This window comes from Corvus cornix, chromosome 5, assembly GCF_000738735.6.
Source record: "Corvus cornix cornix isolate S_Up_H32 chromosome 5, ASM73873v5, whole genome shotgun sequence".
NCBI classification, from domain to species: Eukaryota; Metazoa; Chordata; class Aves; order Passeriformes; family Corvidae; genus Corvus; species Corvus cornix.
The window spans coordinates 42589193-42610808 of NC_046335.1; the positions used below are offsets into that span (position 1 = coordinate 42589193).

The 21616-nt window shown below is 34.8% G+C and overlaps 1 protein-coding gene across 8 annotated transcripts in view; it reads left to right on the forward strand.

Moving 5' to 3' along the window:
* LRRC4C (leucine rich repeat containing 4C) overlaps positions 1–21616 on the forward strand; it is a 505807-nt gene that overhangs the window by 271961 nt on the left and 212230 nt on the right. For 6 of the 8 annotated variants that reach the window (XM_020583648.2, XM_020583649.2, XM_010408178.4 and 3 more), the window contains one exon: positions 11029–11166. The exons of the other annotated variants lie outside the window; for them this stretch is intronic. The gene's annotated coding sequence lies outside the window, so the exon portion shown is untranslated. The remainder of the gene's footprint in view (positions 1–11028; positions 11167–21616) is intronic. 8 annotated transcript variants of the gene reach the window in all.

Below are 21616 nucleotides of genomic sequence, written 5' to 3' on the forward strand. Positions count from 1 at the left end.
TGGTCTTGTAATGCAACTGTTTCCAGAGACTGTTGTTTCAGTATTTGTTGGAACAGTGACAAAACTTTAATTCAGCTATCCTTGACACAGCAGGACTTTTTGACACCTCAGCGTGTTTCGTTCCTCGGAGGTCTACAGACTCTGCCATCCTACCATTCTAGTTCACATTCTTGTTTACGTAGTCTTCCGTGACATGAAGAGTCTTGAGACACCTTATCACCTCTCTTCTTTTGCCAACAGCAATCAATATAAAGATTCAGAAAGTGAATATACTGTATTTTTGAGTAATCTGCTCCAAACAACTCTTTCCAATGTAGGATTTAACCAAGATACAGGCCCTGTACAGCTGAAGAAATGAAGGCTTAAGAAATAAAGGCATTTGACAGTGTTGCTGTGCTTCGGTGTCAAATCTCATTAATGCTTAAAAGTGAGTTATTTCTCATTTAGTTGAATATATGTGTTTTCATTTAACCTGGAGGTTTTTTTCCCAAAACAAAGTTTTTATATTCTCTTCCCAATTATATAAATCAAAAGTTCTCTCTCCTTTGGGTATTCTATTCAGACAGGAGCAGGTATTTACTTTTGCAAAATCAATAAGATGAAGTCCTGATATGGAATATAAAATACTTCCATGGGAGGAGGGGGAATAGGACTCTTATTTCTATTTGTATGTTGTCTCTGAGAAATTACTAATACGGCCTTCACAATTTTATCTGAGCAGAAGTATTTAGCTGGATAAATCAGTAAACACGGTCTTTGAATGTTGACTCTGTAGCTTGTCTATATCTAGTGCTCACCAAGGTTTGACTGCAGATCTGATTAGGTTTCCAAACCCCATTCTGTTTTTCCCCTCAACCCATTTGTTGTTCTGGAGAATGCTAATATTGGTGTCCTTTTCACTTTGTGTTGGAATTGCTCATATATTTCAGCTGCACCACTATTTAGAAACATTTATAAGAAAAAGAAGAGGAGAAAACAAAGCCTCAATAAACAAATTCTAGTAAGAATTTGTTTCTGTGTTCACCTTTCACTGTTTGCCATGTAATCAGTAAAAGAAAATGTCTGTAATATTGCAACACCTACTCAATGTGCATGCATATCATTGCATCCACCCATAACAAATCCGTCAGTAAAGCCGGGGTGATGAGGAATGATTAATGGTAGGAGCTACTGAAGTAAACAGTCATACAAGTAGGAATAATTGTAGAACTCAATTTTTGCATGGATTTCTGGCTGGTTTTGAGACCTGTTATATTTTATATGTGCCTAAATATGCCTAAAGTACCACCATTGTTTTTCTTCTGAAAGGTAGGTGTCATAAAGATTTTTGATTTCCAAAGCAAATACTGTATTTTAAGGGTAATCATGTGGGCATCAGAATATGCTAAGTAGCTTATGTCACTGACTGCTTTTCAAACTGAAGAAATGTGTATTTGTTGAAATTGTTTATGGACAAGAAGTATGTGAATATGGTCAAGATAATTCCTGTGGGAGAATACAGCTGACCAGAGACTAAAACCAATTAAAACTGATTTTGTTGTTGTAATACACCTTACTGAGACTGTGTCTCTCTTCTGCAAGACCACCAGATCATGTATTTCCTTTCTTAAAATCAATTCAGCCTGTCTTAAGAAACAAAATTCCCTGAATTTAGTGGGCTGTAGATTAGAAAGGATAATTGTTCCCACTTCTCGGAGTGTAAGACTATTACAGAAAATGCACCATCTTAATGTTCAGAAGTGTTCTTCTGTTTTTATTAAGAAATGCATTAGGGTATGCACATTTGATTTTATGACACTGCCCTTTACATTGAAATTTCCCTGTGACTTTCTAATTTTAACAAGCCAATACATTTATAGACTGTAATCGTATCTTCTCTTAACCTTCATTTTTCGAGAGTGAATGAGCTAAGCATTTTCCAAGTCCTCTTATAAATTGGATTCTGTGCTTTTGATGATGATCCTGTTATCTTCTACAGCTTGAATTAATATTCCTTGCACATGCACTGTGATCTACTGAAGTCCAGATTAGGTTTTGTACAGTTACATTAAAAGTGGAACAATACCAGCTGATTCACTATGGTCGTGTTCTCTTGGTTGTCCAGTAACTTCTAGTAGCATTAAACTTTTCACTTTAGTCCTTCCCTATACAGTTTATAAGATTGCACTGTTTAATGTAAATCCTTTTTACTCAGTGAGAGACCTTGAATGTACCAGTAAATGTCATCCAATTTCATTTCCCCATTTTCAGAGGCTTGATTAAAGACAGATAAAATAATCAGATTTTATAAGCATGAAAAAACCCCAGGTATTTTCTTGTTAAAAATATTTGTCAGGTTAGAGATAGATAATGTACCTTCAGTCAAACTACATTGCATTGCATTACATTGTACCTGTAGCTGAAGCTTGGATTACTTTTATCTTATGATTTTTCTCTGAAATTTCTCAGATCTGCAGTTCTTGGGAGCATTGTTCCCACTGCTTTTGAGTAACTTTAATATTTATTCATCTATCATCAAATATAATCATACATATGTAGTATATGTACATATGTCCGCATATATATATTCATATACGTGCATATATATGTGTCTATGTATATATATGTATACGTGTACACACATATATGTGTGTATATATATATATGTCTTTGCTAATAAATTGTATAAAGATCTTTGATCTTCCTTCTTTTCCTCTTTATTTTTCTGAGACTTTGGCTTTTGCTATGTTCAAATCAGAAATCATAGCAATTATCACAAAAGAAAGTTGTTTTCCAGCTGAATCTACTTAAATTCCTAAAAATTCTGAATGAAGAGAATAGAATAATCTTATTTCTTGGCATCAAATGATAATGCTGGATATCCAGGCTGCACAGCCCAGCCGCTTCAATGCCAAATATCCCTGACATCTACATGTCTGATTAATGGACTCTATGCAAAGAAGCAATGTATAGTTAAAATTTTTCTCTCTCTATGGGACTCTTTTGCTTTCCACTGTTGTAAACACATCTCCACACTTATTTTTTCAATACTACAGTGATTTAAAGATCAAGTTGCTGCATTATTGATTGTTTGTTATAGATTTTTAAAAATAATAAAAGTGGCTGATTTTATTTTCTTTCAGAGTTGCTATGTTTTAATACAGTTCATAAAATTTTTAATGCCCTACCAAGGTTAACTTTATGGTTAATTCAAGTTTACTTAAACAGGAAAAAAAAAATGTTTTTCTCTTTCTCCGTCTAGTCTCTAGATGGATATGTAATACTTTCTTGATGTGCATCTTTGCATGCTTCTCAGATAGTGATTTATTCTTCTTTTGTTTTCCTTCTTATGCAATGTATGCATTTGGAGAAGTCATGTGCAAGTGGTGTATCATCGGTTATATAATACTCATGGGACCTTACAATATTTGCAAGAATAAATTGGGACCATAAGTCCACTGTGGATTTGCTGACTTCTCCTGAATTTAATTAAGATGTGAAGAGGCATGAATAATGTTAATTATTACAATAAGCTATTTTAACATTTTAAAATTAGAAATATTTTTCTGATGAGTGGAATATTTTCATATTATTTGTGGACAGAAGGGCAAAGAAACTACTGTGATCAGAAGTGACATACGATCCTTGATCTGTGGCCGTCTGGACATGTATGTGAGTGATGGGGGATGATCATATAAAGCAGCAAACAGGGAAGATAGAGAGATATTTTTTATCATGTCTTTCTTTTTATCTCTCTATCCACTTAGTTGCAGAAGTTGAACTTCACTGAGATTGTCAACAAAGTCATTATTCCACTCATTGGTCAATGTGTGTTCATTTTCTGCTGATTGCTGCAGGGATCAATGCAGTGTGTGCTGATCTTTTTCTCAGGTTCACTTTTCCAAGGGCGGTTATGTGTAATCCTCATAGAGTGGTTTAACCCCAGCCAGCAGCTAAGCACCATGGCACTGCTCACACACTCCCTCACCCACCAGGCTGCAGTGGGATGGGAAGAGAATCTCAACAGTGACTTTTGGGTTGACATAGACAGTTTAATAGATAAAGCAAAAACCATGCATTCAAGGAAACCAAAGTAAGGAATTAATTCACCACTTCCTGGGATTCTATCATGCATAAACCTTACTTGGGAAGACAAACACTCACTCTGATCATGTTCCCCACCCAGTCCCCTTCCTTCTTCTACCCTTTTAAACTGAGCACATGCCATATGGTGTGGAATGTCCCTCTGATCAGTTGGGGACAGCTGTCCTGGCTGTGCCTCCTCGGTGAGGTGGGATGAGGAGCAGAAAAGCCCTTGACTGTAAATACTGCTCAGCAGTAAAAAAAACATCCCTGTGTTACCAAACTTTCCCGCACAAATCCAAACCCAGCCCCATAGAGGTACTGTGAAAAAAATTAGCCCTATCCCAGCCAAAACCAGCACACTTCATTTCATCTGTGTCATAGTAATAGGTCATAACTTAGGATTAATACCTTGCAAGTGTTGAAATAATAATTCACACACGGGGAAAATCACAGACAAAGGAGTGATAAAAACTTTCATCTCTCCCTTATGAAACTATTGTAATAGATGTTATGGTTTGTATGCTAATTTTTGTTTTATTTTTATTGGTCTAGTTTTTTGGTTCTTTTTTAATTTATTAAAGTAGGTCATATATGCGTTTTCATGCATTTAGAGGGCAGGTTCTGTTCATAGATGGATCTGGGCAGAGATGGAAGAAGCAGTAAATCAGTAGGTTTTCCAGTTTTCAGGAAAAAACCCAAGCTTTTGTCTTCAGTTTACCTTAGTATGTAGCCTCCAGGCATGCCTTATACTGAAATAAATAAATGCTACTAACAAAACCCCAACTTGGGTCTTTCAGCAGAAGTGTTTGCTATCATTTTATGGTGTGAAAATTGTCTTTGAATTGAAATTAATCTCTGAAGGGAGAAATGACCTAAAGAAGTATTTGCAAGAAGTGCCTTGACATAGCATTCTGAACTGCATATTATTAAATAAATCAAACTATACTGAACATAAACAGAACCACATGGCAACTCTCTATATAATGCTGCCCATGAAAGGGTCATAGAGAAGATAAGATATATATATATTTATATATATATATATAAGATATATATAAGACTCTATCAGGTTAGAGACCTCTGTTTGGATCAAGGGTTTTTGAGAAAATTAGTATTTACACTGGTGTTTGCTTGATCTATGCTATTTCTAGTACATGTGGATTAATTTCACTAGACAATACCAAGAACTAAATCTGTTAACCTGCAAAGGACAATAAGAAATATATATTTCTGTAAAAGTTTAGGTTACAGGTTTTCAGGTATTTTTCTGTTTGCTTGCTTGCTTGTTTCATTTTTCATTTCAGTCATATTTAAGTAGTAATGATGGCATGGTTTATTTTGACTTTCTCAGGGATAAGAAACTGTCTTACATTCATAAATTGCAGAATGTGTATCAGCTTGTCTTTAAATCTGAGCACACAGTAAGGAAGGGATAATAAGATACTTTTTACAGTATCATCCTACTGTGAGGCTCAAATTCTGTTTCCAAGGTATTTGTAAAATGTAATACCAATTCCATAAACTCATGCTAATCTGATTGTAGGATGCTGCTTATTTATATAGCAATTATCTATATCCATGTATTTATGAGAATAGGATAGCCCTTTTTTTACATTAATTAGATATGGACTAAGGTTTTTAGATATCTGTTTAGATATCTGTGAATTCTAGGTGTATACAAATAAAGTCTATGATTTAAATTTTTCAATTGCTGATTAATAAACATGAAGCTTTTTTTTAAAAAACAACATAAATATAAATTGTTTCTGGTTTAGCAACCTTTACTTTTCTGATTGAAGCTAAATATTGTCCTGTCTTGATAAATCATTGGAATTTGCCAATCATGGTGTGGAAAATAGTTTCAGTATCTGCCTGCATAAATACTAATTATGATACGGCTATTCACTATGTCCAGAAGTTTCTTTTCCTCTTTGTGGTAAGGAAATTCTATATTGACTTTCCTAACTGAATAGCATCTGTCACAGAGTATATGAAGATGACTGAAGTCCAGATATAATTTGTGCTGAAACCCTGTAATGACTCATATCTTCAGTTCTTTCAGTGTAAGCCCCAGTGTAGACATTCATGTTCCAGAATGTGTCATGTCTTGATTTAGTTTAAGACAGCTAAAAATGACTTAAATCAATATAATGCATTGTTAAAGTGAGGAATGTTTACACAGAGGCTTAAAATATTGGTAGTATTTACACTGAAATTTCATGCAAACTGTATACATAAGACATCATTTAAAAGCTTTACAACCAGTAAAAACTTCCACTGCACTGTCCCATTTCCTAGTCTATCTAAAATCTATCGCACCTCAAGCTGTTTCTGTTACAATTAGGAGTTGAAGAGACACATTTGAACATGATGTGAGAAGACTTTCCTCTCAGGGAACCTTTTGTACCTGGGAGAGGGCACTCTGAATCAGCTGGTGGTGCTCCTTCCTGGTTTTTTTTTGGACCATGCAGCTTCCTTTGCAAGGATGAGGAGGAGGCTCTCCTCCTGTTATCTTTTGGAAGCAAATGCATCCTGGGCTGTGATTGAATATCCCCACAATTAAGTATAGCTATTTTCACTCTGCTTTGCAGCACATGTAATCTTCCATACCTGCATGAGATAGGGATAAAACTTTTGTACTCTGATTTGCTTGCCATGTGCCTTGTGTAGTATTAATTCTGCACAGGTGTTACTGACTCCATCCAGAGCCAGACACCAGGGAATGAGTTTAAAAAGGTGGTTCATGGCAGTAGCAGTTATTTGCCATTGTGTTGATTGAACTTTTTATTTTGTTAGGAATGGAGAAGTAGAGATGATTTTACAGAGGAAGGAAATGAAATTATCATTGGGAAGGGGGAAATACGCCATCAAAAGAAAACAGGCAGTTTAAGGCAATGACAGAATAAGAAAACATCTTTATAAAAGGTGCTTAAAGTGTGGCTTATTCTTATGCAATGGTAAAGAAATGGTTTATCAGCCTATATTTAATTAATCCATTTTACATGTCTGGAAACTATATATCCAAAATCTGCATGGTGATTCATGCATGAAAGGAATTTTTCTGTGTGATACATGATTTTTTTTTTTTAAGAAAGAAAACAGTAATCTTCATTTAAAACAATTATGGCTGAGTTCTGAGTCAACTTACTTCACTGAGTGTCCTAGAAATCTCGCTCAGAATTAGGGTATAGAAAACATTTTAATTTATTTTCCCTAGTCAATAAGTAAGAGAAATGGATGTGCACATTTTACGTCACGTTCTGACTATGCCAACAAGTTGTAGGATTTATTGGCTTAGTAGGAACAATTGAGTCACTTCCATAAAATCCCAAGTACAAATCCAACCAAGACTCCTAAAATGTGGTATGTTGACTTAATCTATTTGGGAGTGAGATTCTTTTCAACATGGAACAGTCATAAAACAAGGAAATTGCCCGGAACGAGGTACTGAAAATTTACATCCTCTAGGAAACTCAGGGTAATTGTATGAGCCTGAAGAATGCATTTTGTTTCATAGCATTATGCAATGGGAAAGAGAATCCAAATAATTCAGTCTTAGTCATCACTCATCAGGGAACAGTAATACCATGGATTTTTCTAATTTCCATGTTTTTAATGTGAAATGATTTGACCTTGCATTTTCTGTGGGGGACAAGAAGAACTGTGAAAGTAAGGCTTTATTTAAATACAATATGGTGACAGATGAGAGAATTTGTCCTTCCACAACCATGTAATCTTTGCTGTGGAAACAGAGAATTTACATCAGACTGAGAAATAGTATTTTTAAAAGAGAAAATGGAATGTAGCGATATGTACACTGTCAAACTACCAGAAAGCAAAACCTAATCAGAATTGAAATTAAAGGGTTGAAAATGAATTTAAGGTTTTGAGACACTAGCAGGTTGCTGAAGTTTTCTGTGCTGCTAGTGGATGAAAATCAGCCTTTTCTTCAGTGGCCATTGTATTGTAGGAACATGATCAGGAAATTGGATTCTGTGATGTTACAGGCAGGATGAGAAACAAACAAACTAATGCTCACTTTAGCAAATCCTCAAAACATAGATGTCCTTGAAACCTTGGATTAGATGGTCTTCATAGATCCCTTCCAACTTCAGAGATTCTCGGTGATTCCCAAACACAGAATGAAAATAATTCTGTAATTAATCATAATAAGTAATTTTATTTATACTCCAGGCAGTTCCTCAATGGCAGTTACAGTTCTTGTTTAACAATAGAAGGATTATTGATTAGTGCTGTTACTACTTTTATTATGAAAACATCTGTATGAGACTGTTATCATTGTTATATGCATTTTATAAATAGTTCTATCTATTGTTTACACTTACAAATATAAAGTATACAATGAATTACTACTGCCATTTTACAGATTGGAAACATAGGCCAAAAGATCAAATCCTTATACTCAGTGCTTTTCTAAGCATAATGCCTATTACCACCCTTGGTGACCTATTTTAAACATACGGGAATTAGAAACTGAACCTCTGCAGTCGGAGTCCCTCTGTCACCAGGTACCTGTTCCAACATCCATTCCCCTGAACTGTGTTTGAAAGCAGAAGAGGAGCTGACTGATGATAGTCACCAGCACACACAGTGCATACGTGGGTGTGAACTCTGAGTGCTTGTTAAAATACCTCAACTAACTACTGGTAAAATTGGATTAATATTAGGTGCTAACTGATTCTGTCATATATTAAGATAAAAGAGATTAAGAAAATTTTTTTAATTGAAGAAATACCTTAACAGTTTACTATGAAGTGGTTGTTACTTCTGTAGTTACAGAATAATATTCACTGTCTCTGTACAAAGAAAAGTCAGTGATTTAGTTTTCAGACTGGAATGTCATCTGATCTACTGTTGCCAAAGGTGATTCATGTCATCCTTGGGAAGGATAAACTTCTGATGGGAGGCAAAATATTTGAGGTTAATTTAAAATCTAGTAATTTGTAGTAGTAATTTGTAAGACGACATATATGTACCTCCTGTTTTTTGGCAGAGTGGTTCTCAGTTTTAATGGTACAATTAGGCCAAATTCTGATCTTCATGCAGCACAAAAGAAAAATCACTTTTTGCAGGAAAGTTTTCAAGTGGTCCTGGTGATTAAGTTTCAGAACAGTTGTAATCTTTTTAGTTTTCCCTTATATAATCGTAAATTAAGCTATGGTTTAATCTGTGACTGTGAATGTGTCTGATGGGTTTTTCTCTCTTGTATCTATTTTTGTCCCCTGATTATTCTCATTTATTATGGAAGATGAATAATATATCAGTGGTGTAGGTGTATGCATAAAACATTTTTTTCACTCTTTAAAGAATAACAATTTTAACTTTTATATTCTATTTCCTATATATTGTATTAATATATTTTCTGTATAAGATTCAGTATGCTTCTATTTCTATTTTTATATTTCATAAATTTGAGGAAGAATGTATTTTTAACATCTGTGCCCAAATAGAAATTCTTTCAGATGATAAGAAACTATTAGACCCCTCCAGTTAAATTTTAAATAATGATTTTGCTTTTCCAGATACTGAAGCTAATTTTTCTTATGCACATAGAAAGCATTCAGCAGAGACAGGAAGCTGACCATAGAGTAATTTAATTACAGTTAATTAATAAACCCACTGGATCAAAGTAAGCTAATAAAGACAAGTGATAATGTGTCTTTGGGATAGAAAATCACTCTTAGGAGAAAACAAGATGAAAATGTTCAAAACATTTTATTTCCATACCGCCTATTAACTAGATACCTCATTTTCAGTAATTCAGAAGTGTTATATATGTAGCTGATATTATGATACATAACAGAAACTGCCAATATTGCAATATCTCAAATTAAGCTTAGTATTAGTTATAAAGGAATGTTACTGTATTTTTGCCCCTGAGTTTTCCTTCACACATTGCCTTGGAACACAGAATTCCAGAGTCTTCTGGAATTCAAGAGATTTAATCTTTTCTGTGGAAGTATTTGATGTTTGGCATGAACTTGTCAGATATCATGTGTCTGAGATCTGTTGATTAATTAGGGATCACCCTGTTTACTACCAGATATTTTTTACTTCAAAGGGGAAATTACATTCCCAAGTATTTGAATAGCTACATTGTGCAAAACAAGCATGATATACACCTGCCTTAGAATTTAGTTTTCCTCGGCAGAGTAACGTAATGTAGCTCCAGATTAATAAAATATATAAGTAACCATTAATGACTGTCGTACATATATAAAATTGGAATGGAATCAGAATGATGAAAAGCTTGGCCTAGGGAATAAAAAAAAAAAGTACTGTTCCGATCTGCAGCTGGTAGGGAAGATGTATGTCTGTCATGGTGATGATATCCAGCCTTTAGCTCCTGTCAGGAAGTGGCTCTACTGTCAGAGACAGTCTGTGCACAAAGAATACCCAAGTTCCCAGGTGCTCCCCAGCATTGTACACTTGGCCTTGGTGAATGTACAGCTCCTGCCAAATGCTATAAAATGCTACAAACATTGGAAAAACCCAACCCACAATAAAATTACTGGCTGAATTTCAATAAATGCAGTTCAGAAAAGGATAATGATTTTTCTTTGTCATTGAGTTCTGGTGTGAATTGGCAAATATTTTGTCTGGTAAATGGGATGACTGTAGCATAGACTATCCACTTTGTGGTGTCTCAAGAACAAGTTCCACATTATTATTCAAATTATTGTTGATTAAGAGAAGCAGAACAGAATATAACCTCTAGTCAAAACCAGATGAATTCTCTTTCATTTTCTTTGTTTATAGATTGTATGTTTTAGGTGGTCTGCCTAAGAAATTTCAATTGCTTGCACTTCAGAGCTGTTTCTGTTTCATAATTAATTACAAGATTTTTATGCTTATTCTAAAGCACATGATAATCTCATGCTCTGTTAGTATGAGACACCCCACACCATTAAATGTTTTCTTTTTTCCCCTCAATGCACACAGGTTGCCAGAAAAAAGGAATGTGCAATGGAGATTGTTAATATGGACATATCCTAAGACACAGTGTACCTTTTGATAAAATAAATACACTAGACTTTGACACGAAGGACAATTAATAGTGCCATGAATTACTGAGGACAGGTAAACTAAAATTTACTTTCCGTCTATTCTTTCATTCATTAATATAATGTGTCTACTAAGGCCTGCTATTACCTTCTTTCCAAACTTTGTTCTTGCCTGTTCATTTATAACTTTTCTTATATTCACACAAGGTTTTATAAGAAAAAAGTGGATAAATGGGTAATTGGTGATCAATGTTTACGACAGAACTCAAAATGGCTTTTACGTTTGTAACTCTAGGCTCTTCACTGATAGCAGACACAAATTTTAGGGAATGAATTTGCTGTGACTCATCTGTGTCAGTCTTGTAGTCAAGTTTGTTTGTGCTTAATGCATAAAGCAAGCTAAGTATTAATCTTTAATAGTCAGAAAAGTCTGCGTGCAGTCTAAAGTATTTGGGCTATAATAAGCATGGAGCCTTTTATTAGAACATCAGTGTGTGTTGATGGGAGCAGAGTCTTGTATTTTGTATTTGTACAGAGGAATACTGAATTATGAGAGAAATCTAGGGTACAGACGATCTTTCAGTCTGATTTTTAACTTTGTTGCCTTTTTTGTACAATCATTATTGTGAAAAGGGAATTCTGATGGCTACCAACACTGGAATGGGAATTTTACCTTTTTGTTTTTCATATAGTGAAATAGATTGTGAATCCTTTTGGAGGTTAAGAATCAGTTTTGATTTTTCTTTTTTTTCTTGTATTAGCAGTTTTTTGAGATTTTGTCCTACAAGCAAGTATGCTATTAAGTGAGAATTATTTTGTGTTTTGAGTTCCATAACCATTCAGGTCTTAAAAAAGCTTTCAAGATTAAAAAAACCCCCAAACCTAACAAAATTAGAAATAATGATATTATAAAAATATCAGGATTTTTTTCAGGTTGGTTTTTTTTTTTTTTTTCCTCCAAAGACAGTCTGTATAATTCAAGAAAGAACACTCTTTTCTTCTAAAGAATAACTTATTTTCTTTTTGGTATTTTCAAATGTGTAGAAAATCACTTCACCTAAGAGCAGTTTTTAGTATGCCTTATAGTAGAATGTTACTATATTTTGTCATAACGCTAGTAGAAATTAATGGGCAATGACAGTTGTCATGTTTTGGAGACTGCTGAGAAGTGTTTTGAGAAAGTTTTGGATATGTTGATGCAGTACAATTGGAGAACTTGTAATGCTGGTGATGACCTAAATTAGAATATATCTGCATTGGTTGGTGTTCATTTAGAGGCAAATTAAAAAAAAAAAAATAGAAACTCTAAAATTTTCAAAATAAATGTGAAAGCATAGTGGATGTAGACCTGTCTGAATAGGTATTTAGTCCGTCTTTCTCTTCCCTGTTGAAGAAAAAAGAGTTAAAACTATCGTAGCACTCTAGATATTTGTTCTATTATTGCCACTTGTCTGCGAGAATTCCTATCTCCAACCTGTTTACCACCTGCAGGGTGGAATTCTGCTTATTTATTTATATATGTCTTAGAGCTTCAGATGTTTGGTTGTTTGGTGGGTATTTTTGGTTTGTTGGTTGGGTTTTGGTTTTTCGTTTTGAGGTTGGTTGGGTTATTTTTGGGGTGGGTTTTTTTGGGTTTTCCTTGTTGTTGTGTTTTGGAATTGTTTTTTTTTTTTGTATACTATTTGCTGAGTAGTCATACCAGGAACTTTTTTGGTTAATATATAAAATTACTCAAATCATATGTCTGGATAGGAAGTACCACTGTCAGTCTTAAAGAAATATTTTTTAAAATACATTTTGGGATTGCTTTGTTGTACTGCAGAAGAGAACTGTTGTGTATAGAATAAAATTAACATTCCACAGACCTCTACTTGAAATGTATTGGTTTTTATGCTTGAGAAAGCACAAATGGCATGCATGGTGTTTATATGTTAATTATCCATACTGTTATCTTCTGAATACACTTAGAAATTTACAGCCTTGTGTTTTGGGTTTGCACAGTAAGGTTTTGGTAGTGGAAGGGCTAGAGGGGGAGCTTCTGTGGGAAGCTGCCAGAAGCTCCTGCTGTGTCTGATGGAGCTGATGCCATCAGGCTCCAGGACAGACGTGCCACTGACCCATCGGCGATGGTGGTAGTGCCTCTGAGATAACATCTTTAAGAAAGGGATGAAAAAACCCACCTGCACAGCAGGCAGCAACAGTGACAAGAAAGAATGTGTGAAGGAAACAGCTCAGCAGACACCAAGGTCAGTAAAGAATGAGAAGGAGGAGGTGTTCAGGCGCCAGAGCAGAGATTTCCCTCCAGCCCATGGTGCAGCCTGTGGTGGAGGCAGCTGTGCTGCTGCGGCCCATGGTGCAGCAGATCCACCTGTCCAGCTGAGGAGGGATAGAAAGGCTTCAGAGACAGCTGGTATCCAACCCACCACAGCTTGTCATAATGCAGGGATGTATTACAGCAGTAATCTTTTTTTTCCCCTCTCCATTTCAAATGGTAGGTTTGCAGGCTTTTCTGGATCAACAAAACCTGTTACCTAATACTGAACATAAATTGCACAAGCCTATAGTATTTAAAATACTGTGCACTAAATACACTTGTTATGATATTGCCATTTTTTTCATGGGTGTCTTAACTTTAAATGATGTCAGTGTTTAAACATATTTTGTTGTGATGGACACAAAAATTGGAATTTATGACAGATTTTAATGCAAAAAATTTCAGGTATGTTATATGTGCTTTAGAAACAATTCCTTTATAAAAGTCTTAACAGCAAAAAGTAACTTTATCTTCTTCAGCTGGTGTAACTTGAGGAATCACAAGGTTGAAAAATTTTCCATCTTTTGAACAGCAATGGACTTACGTAAAACTAATCTCCTTTCTGAATGGCTTGGCCCATCTAAAATTTATTTACAATGGAGCAGATCTTTTCAAATACGTCTCAGAAAGCCCTTAGGCTGAGCAATACCTTCCATCACTTAAGGAGATAAATAGAGGTGCCTTAGTAATTTTACTATTATGGGTCAAATTCCACATTGCATCTCAAAGTCTAGACAACTAACCTTTTTTGGGGGAAGAAGGCAAACATGGCTGTCATAAACCATCAACAGATGACGTATCAATAGCATTTATTTTCAAAATTTCGTACTCACATTGGGTAATGAATTGGACCTGCTGTACCTTTGTCCTCTCACAGTTTGTCATCTGCATCAGCAAAATTTCCTTGGAGGTTTTCCCAAGGAAAAGGATGAGAACCAATATTATGCTTGAAGTTTCAGCAGGCTTTATGTACAAAACAGCAATTCAAAATAATGGCTCAATACTTTGCAACTTTGTGACCTTGTAATCCAGATTGTATAGGCCTCAAATCCTCGGCTATAAAATAATGAAAAGTATTGTCAATATTTAGGCTTTAATGTGCTCCAGAAGGATCAGATTGACCACGAATGTACTATGCTTAAAGACCGATGCTTGAAAAATCTGTGCAATGGTAGCCTTGCAATCATAAATCCATATATTCTCAACTTCTTGGGAAATAGTCCTTCCTGCATAAGGTTTTCTAACTGGCTAAATTTCAAAGCAACAGCTATTTTGGTAACAGAGTCTATTCTTAGGTGAGAAATGTTAAAAACTTCAGTTTTAGTGGTTACTGCTACTCTTCAGCTTCTCTTACTTAGAAGTGGGAAGAAATTAATTGCTGTGTGACCAAAGCAGGAGGGCAAAAAGTAGCAAAGGACAGAAGTCCAAATGTCAAAAGCAAAAAGCTAAAGCAAATATATTTTAAAATATGTGAAACACTTTTGTGTCACCTTATGTGACATTCAAGAGGAATATTACTCCAGTAGTTATTCCAGAATGTGAAGAACTGGCTGAAAATGCTCAGTTAGTCCTCAAGGAGCTGACCTGCCTTCAACAGGTAAAGGTATTTTGGAACATAATATAAATTCTTGCAGCCAGTAGCTGATGACACCTGCTTCTTACTGTTCATCTGCAGAAAGGTGAATCTGCTTTCTGCTTGGGGGGTGGCTCACTGCTTCTGCTGGCACATTTCACTGATGGGATTGTGTTCTCTTGAACTCTCACTTTCTTAGTGATACTCGAGAACAGTAAAACTTCATTCTGGTCCACAAAACATCCTTTATTTCTGGTTAAAACTTTTGCCACACAAACTTATCTCCCTTTCAGAGATATCGTTTGCCACTGAATCTATGTCTCTCAATATGGTTTGAAAATCTCTAGAAAGCTTGGACTGTATTTGAATTGTAATGAAATGTGAAAGCAGAGGAATCCTGAAATGTTCCAGGGTATTTGAATTTTTAACTTCATATCATTTTAAATTAAAAATGGGGCTGTAATAGTTGTATTTAAAAGATGACAGAAATGCTTTTCAATATATAAAATTATGTTGTATTAAAAGATATAAGAACTAAAATTAATTATTTTGAAAGAAAATAACTAGAGTGATGGAAATATTGCAAGCATCAGTATTTTTCATCCATCTTATTTTCATTATATTGTATTTTTAATGTACTCAAGGAGGACGTTTTCACAAGTGAAAATTTGATCACAATCCCAGTTGAAATACACAAGAATCACGTTTCTCATTTCTCACAGTGTCTAAAATATTTAGCATAAATCTGTGGGTATTGTGCCTTCCCTAAGGCATAGGAAGTTTGTGGCCAGCTCTACTTCTGATTCAAGGTGTGGACTGTACTGCCTGGACTGTACTGTGCACTACACTGCCTGTGTTGTGACAATAACTTTGTGACTCAAATGACTGTTCCTCTTCACTCTTCCTGTTGCCATCTCAGGTAGTTTTTATGTGAAGCTACATCATTATGTTGCTGATCAAACATTGCACTTAGAATCTCCTACCATCTAAATTCTTTGTGGAAGGACATAGCACTGTTATTATGGAAGACTCCTCTCAAGTTTGCATTTGCCAGGAAAAAAATAACATTGCTTAGGAAAATGATCAGTACTGCTAAAGCTCTTGAATATACTAAAATAAGTTAAGAACATTTACAGTTCTTAATAATACCCCATTTCTTTAATTCACAACTCCCTCACCACAGTTTAAAAAACCAAACCAAAACAAGCCAATAAAAAGCTAGCCATGTGATTCAACTTAGTTATGATAACGGGCACCATCTTGGAGTGTAGCATAAATAAGTAGCAGAATAATCTTATGACTATTGTTTCTCTTACTGGTCTGCATATAGATGTTTTGAAATTTGAGATCCATGATATCAAAACATTTGAATGGATAACTTCTTTCTCTTTCATATGTACATCTCTTTTATTTCTTCTCTTTTTTTTTTGCCCCACAAACCCTCATATTTCCAATGCTGCAAAATTATGGGATACCAAAACTTAGAGATTCAGGAGTGAAAATTTCCCACATCATAGGACTGAAGATTACTGAAATACATATAAAGAATATGAGTCATTGTCATGGCTTATGAGACAATATTATAGACTGTGAAGGTGAATTAATGAGCAAAGTGGAGGGTATGAGTAAAGATCAAAGCTTCATGGTTAAGTGCATTATCATAGGAATATCACACAAAATAGTATATAATCAAAATATTGCAAGGCTAGAAGGGTCTTTAAAAAAAAATTATCTTCCACTGTCTTGATTTACACATCTGGCTTCATGTGTGTGATTTAATGAAAATTAAGTACTCTTAAATTACTGATACCAGCAGGTCTCTGTATTTTATATCAGTTATTTTGTGTTAGAAGTTCACATTCAATTGAAACAATAGGAATTAATACAGAAAGAAATGGGCATAATTTTCAGTGAACACTAGAAAAAACGTGTAAAATTGTTTGAGTTGTATATGAGAACCCCCTGAGCAAGGCTGACATATGGCTGGTGATATCCTGTAGGGAAATGTAGAGTGCAAGGAGGTAATAATAATCCCTCTTAGAAAATAAAGGTCACAAGTGATAGCAAGTGCCAAGAAAGCATATGGGATTTTTTTAGAGCCTACTGGGTCAATAAAACCTCAGTAGGCTCATGTATTTCTTTAACTGTAAAAAAACCAATTCAATTTGGATCAGGGAGTATAAGGGTTTGTGAGTGAAGTAGAGAAAATACTCCTTCATACCCTGAGCCAATGGCTGTTTCTTCTAGGAGGATATATTAGTTTTAGGAGGTTATGCATTGGAGCCATTGACCTGAGTTCCAGCTCTGTTGATTTCCTGAAAATCCAAAGTCAGTAGAAGCTAAGGCAGTAAGCGTTTCAGGAAATCAGTTCCTATATTTTTATATATGGATAGTGTTATGGATAAATAATATGTATTTCTGTATATTACTATATAAAAGTATATTTCAAGTTAACATATATTTAAGAAAGTTCTGTATTAAGAAGTGAATGATTGAAGTAACCAGAAGCTTACTTTTTTCCTTCTAGATTATTCTGTTCATGTCAGATAAAGAATTATGAAAAATAATTTTATATATATATATTTTTTTTTTTTAATGGTAGTGGTGATTACTCCAGCTTCTGAATGATGGATATTCATATGGCAAAAGATATTTTTGTCAACAAGTTAGCTCTAAGTGCAGCTGGTATGTACTTAACTTTTTAGGACTATGTTCAGAAAGAGGGATGCAACTGGATAAGTGTTAAGGCATGTAAGCAGAAGAAAGTATAGTATACCGTGACTATTAACTATTTTGCACGTGGAGGAATTCAGATTTTCAATTATGTCTTTGCTAGTCTAACACTTATTGACCCACTAACTTATCTCTCTGTTGTAATTGACTTCAGAAATATGTATTAATTGATGTGTAACACGTGCAACTGTATAGAGAAATATGAGAATGTTTGTGGTACGCAGAGATTTCCAGAAAAAAACAGTTTGAAGACTGATTGTAATAATAATGCTGGCAAAATATTTGATTTGCCATACTAACCTTTGGAATTCAGTTATTGTGTCTGTATTGTGTATCTCTATCAGACATCTGCTTGTCTGTGCTTGAAAAAATTTACCCCTACCTTACCAAACATAGTAGACTGCATTTGAAAATACAAGTTTTTTTTGTTAGCGTGAAGTTGCTTCTTGGGATTTTTTTTGTCCCACACAGATTTTTCCTCCCAGACCAACCTTTATGTTTTCAATGAATTTGTCACAAATGTCTTTATAGCTGACTTCTTCAAAAGGTCTCTTTACAGCTTTTCTTTTCACGTTACATGGAATGGTTTTCTTTCATGTGCAAACTGCTGGTGTAGAGATCAATTGTTCTCTAGATTGGTAACTTCCTGTTCTTTGTCTGCCATATTGCTGTGTTCTTGTTCCTCAGCCTTTACTGTCCAGTTCATCTGTATTTGTAAAAAGTTAGCATGATGCAGCTCTTATCTGCACCTGCACTACAGGAACAACTTCTTACCATGGCTATCACCAGAATTAGTGTCATTGTTCATTGTTCACTGCTGATAGAGATTTTTGTATTTCTAATTTTTATAAAAACTGCATTGATTTGGGAAATTTGATGACTTATGATAGATAAGTTTGTCAATGCTTTAATTCAAAACTCTACATGGTTTAACTAATTTTAATTCACTGAACAGTTTAACTATCCAGTATAACTCACCTGTCCATCAGGCTTTATGACGAATTTTTGCACTATGGGACTCATACATGAAAATTCCAGGGGTTTTTTTTAGACATATGGATAACAACAACAAATTGAATTAAAAAATAACAAATTACTGATTTTAATTCAGTGACATTTGTATGCCTGTAAAAGTACTGAATTCTATAGGAATATTTCATTTTTTTACTAATATATTTGTCCTGTTTCCAGATATAAGGTTTTAATCCACTACACTTTTTATGTCTAAACAATCTGTACCAGATTACTTGAGAAATCCTTAGAATATGGTCTTTTATTTCATGCTAATATCAAAATACAGTACTCTATTATATTTTAGTATTATTATCAATCTGGTTCCTCCTATTTTGTGACAAATAGCTTGCTCAGTATGGTTAGGATTCTATGTTAGCAATGGTTGATGGCATTAGATAAGTCTATGTTTCTCTATCAATTGCATTAACAGGAAATTCTCAGATTCTTGTAGCTTTAGAGATTTGGCCATAAGAACTTTGCTTTTGTAAAAATGTTTGTGAAAATAAATAGGGAAGCTAAAACCATAATGTTTGCTGTAGTGCTTTTTCTGGATTACTGCCAGTATGACTTGGAAAATCACTCATGAGATTATTCCAGCAATTATACAGAGCTATAGATCTAGTAAAGTGCATACCTTATATAACAAAACAATAAAAATCTAAAATAGCAGAGGGGAGAGAAGAATGAAGGAAAGTCGTTTCACTGTGGTTTTGTCAGATGCAGCACTGTATTCACTCACATTTGATCATATGGCATCCAGCTCCTTGCTCTCTCTCTGTCCTTCATAAGAGATGTATGAGGTGTATAAAGATAGTGTGTGGACTTAGTTCAAGCCAGTAGTCTTTAATGTTTATCTTTTTAGTGCTCTGAGGAATTGCCCTCTCATTGAATTAGACTACCACCTTCAATCCTTTAGCCTCTGGTGATACAAGGAAATTAAGACTGGCTGCGAAACTGAGTCTAATTACTGGGAGGCTGTGTGCAGCTTTTTAACATTAGAACTCCTTTTAGAGTAACAAGCAGGTGGGATCATGGGGAAGAAATGAATGCTTTTGTTCAGCTTTTGCATTTGCATGCTCTGCTGTGTTAGATATGTAAACATTTTGTAGATGTAAATTAATGATTGGCGTTATGGAACCTTAGCTTAATAAACAATCTCTGCTTCCTAAATGATTTTACAATGATTTAGGTTCATTACACTTCCCTAAAACTGAAGGCTTTACCTTTTTCTTTTTATCTCTTTTTTTTAGATCACAAATGCAGGTTAGATCTCCTATCCAGGGTGAGTTTAGACCAGTGTCACTGGAGTTTTATGCAATTCGTTGGCACTTGAAAGGTTCCTATATTTAGAATAATAGGGGAATCAGGGTTTTCTACAGGAAAAGACAAAGCATGAGAGGACGATAACAAAACTGCAAGTTTTGTCATGGTGTGGACTGTGGTAATGGCTTTTAGATGTCATACTAGCAAAGTGGATACAAATGCAAGGAGGAGAGAGACAAGGGTAGTTGATCAGTTTCTTTATTTCTTTATTCAGGCTGATCAGTTTCTTTATTTCATTTCCCCAAAGCGTCTTCAGTCCTATTCCCATTTCTGTCATTCCAGAGAGAGCTTAGAAGGTGTTTTCCTCCTAGCTTCATGCTGAAGATGTACAGTATTTTAGACTCATTGTTCCTGTGTACAGATAAAGAAAAATGAACTATGATTTTAGAAACCCCTAGATTCTGCACACAAGAAAACATAGTATCTCTCCTCTCTTCAGTGCTACTCTGTAGAAAGGTGGAACCATGATAAGATTAGAGAAGGAAATTCCCTTTAATACTAATTAATTTATGAAATGTTTGCATCACATTAAAAATTTTCATGTTGTTACTGGGTTTTTTGAAGAGTGTGGAGAGCAAAACTGTAATACATTTTTCTACCTTTAGTCTCCCTTGCCTTCAGATATGAGAAGGACCTTTCATACAGCCACTGTGCTGCTCACTTACGTCGTGGTGGATGATAGTGGTTACATAAAATGTATGTTTTATTTTATTCTATAAAAAGGATCACAAAATTTCTGATCCTGGTACCACCAGGGCCAAAATCTTCCTCTGTCTGAGAGCTGCAAGATGTATACTGCATATCTTAAAAAACTGGCATTAGCAAAGGAGTTAATAGGTGGTGGAGGACCATAACAGCTTCTTAGGGGTTTTCCTCTGAGGAAAAAAACCCATTCAATTAGCATAGCCATATAGGAAGAAATAAAATATTAAGGTGGTAGGTAACTGCTAATATTTTTCTAAAACTTTCTGGAAAATAGCACAGCTTTCCTGAAGTCAATGGAGAAGGACAGATTTAAGCCACCTGAACATTTATTACTTATATTTTAAAAACTAAAATGATTTCTTCTTAAGGATGTTGGCTTGACCATAGTTTCATTGTACAGATGGGATTGGCATCAAATTTCCGAAGACACTTTCCCTTCATCAAATACATGGTAACTCTGTTTTGATCTTACTGTGCCCCTTTAATCATTATTTTTTGCTGCTGTTGCTAAGAATGGTGCCAATTTTAGTTTGACTGGTGATTTTTCTGAACATCAGTCTGCTATGCACTGTGCTGAGATCCACCAAACTTATTTCGAATTACAAGTGAGAACATCCCACCCTTTACTCCTCCACACTCTGCTCTTAATATAGGGATTGTATTCACATCAAAGCTGTCAGAATGTTTCTGTGATCTCATTAGCTATACTTATTTCTACCTACAGAATAAATGAATCATCAACTGAAACAGCACTAAAGACCAACTGCTAAAACTCACATGTCTATAAGTATATCCATGCTGAAAAGAGATATCTTCTCAAGTCTGTAGATACAAGTTGTTAAAATTTCTAGGTCTGCCAACCTA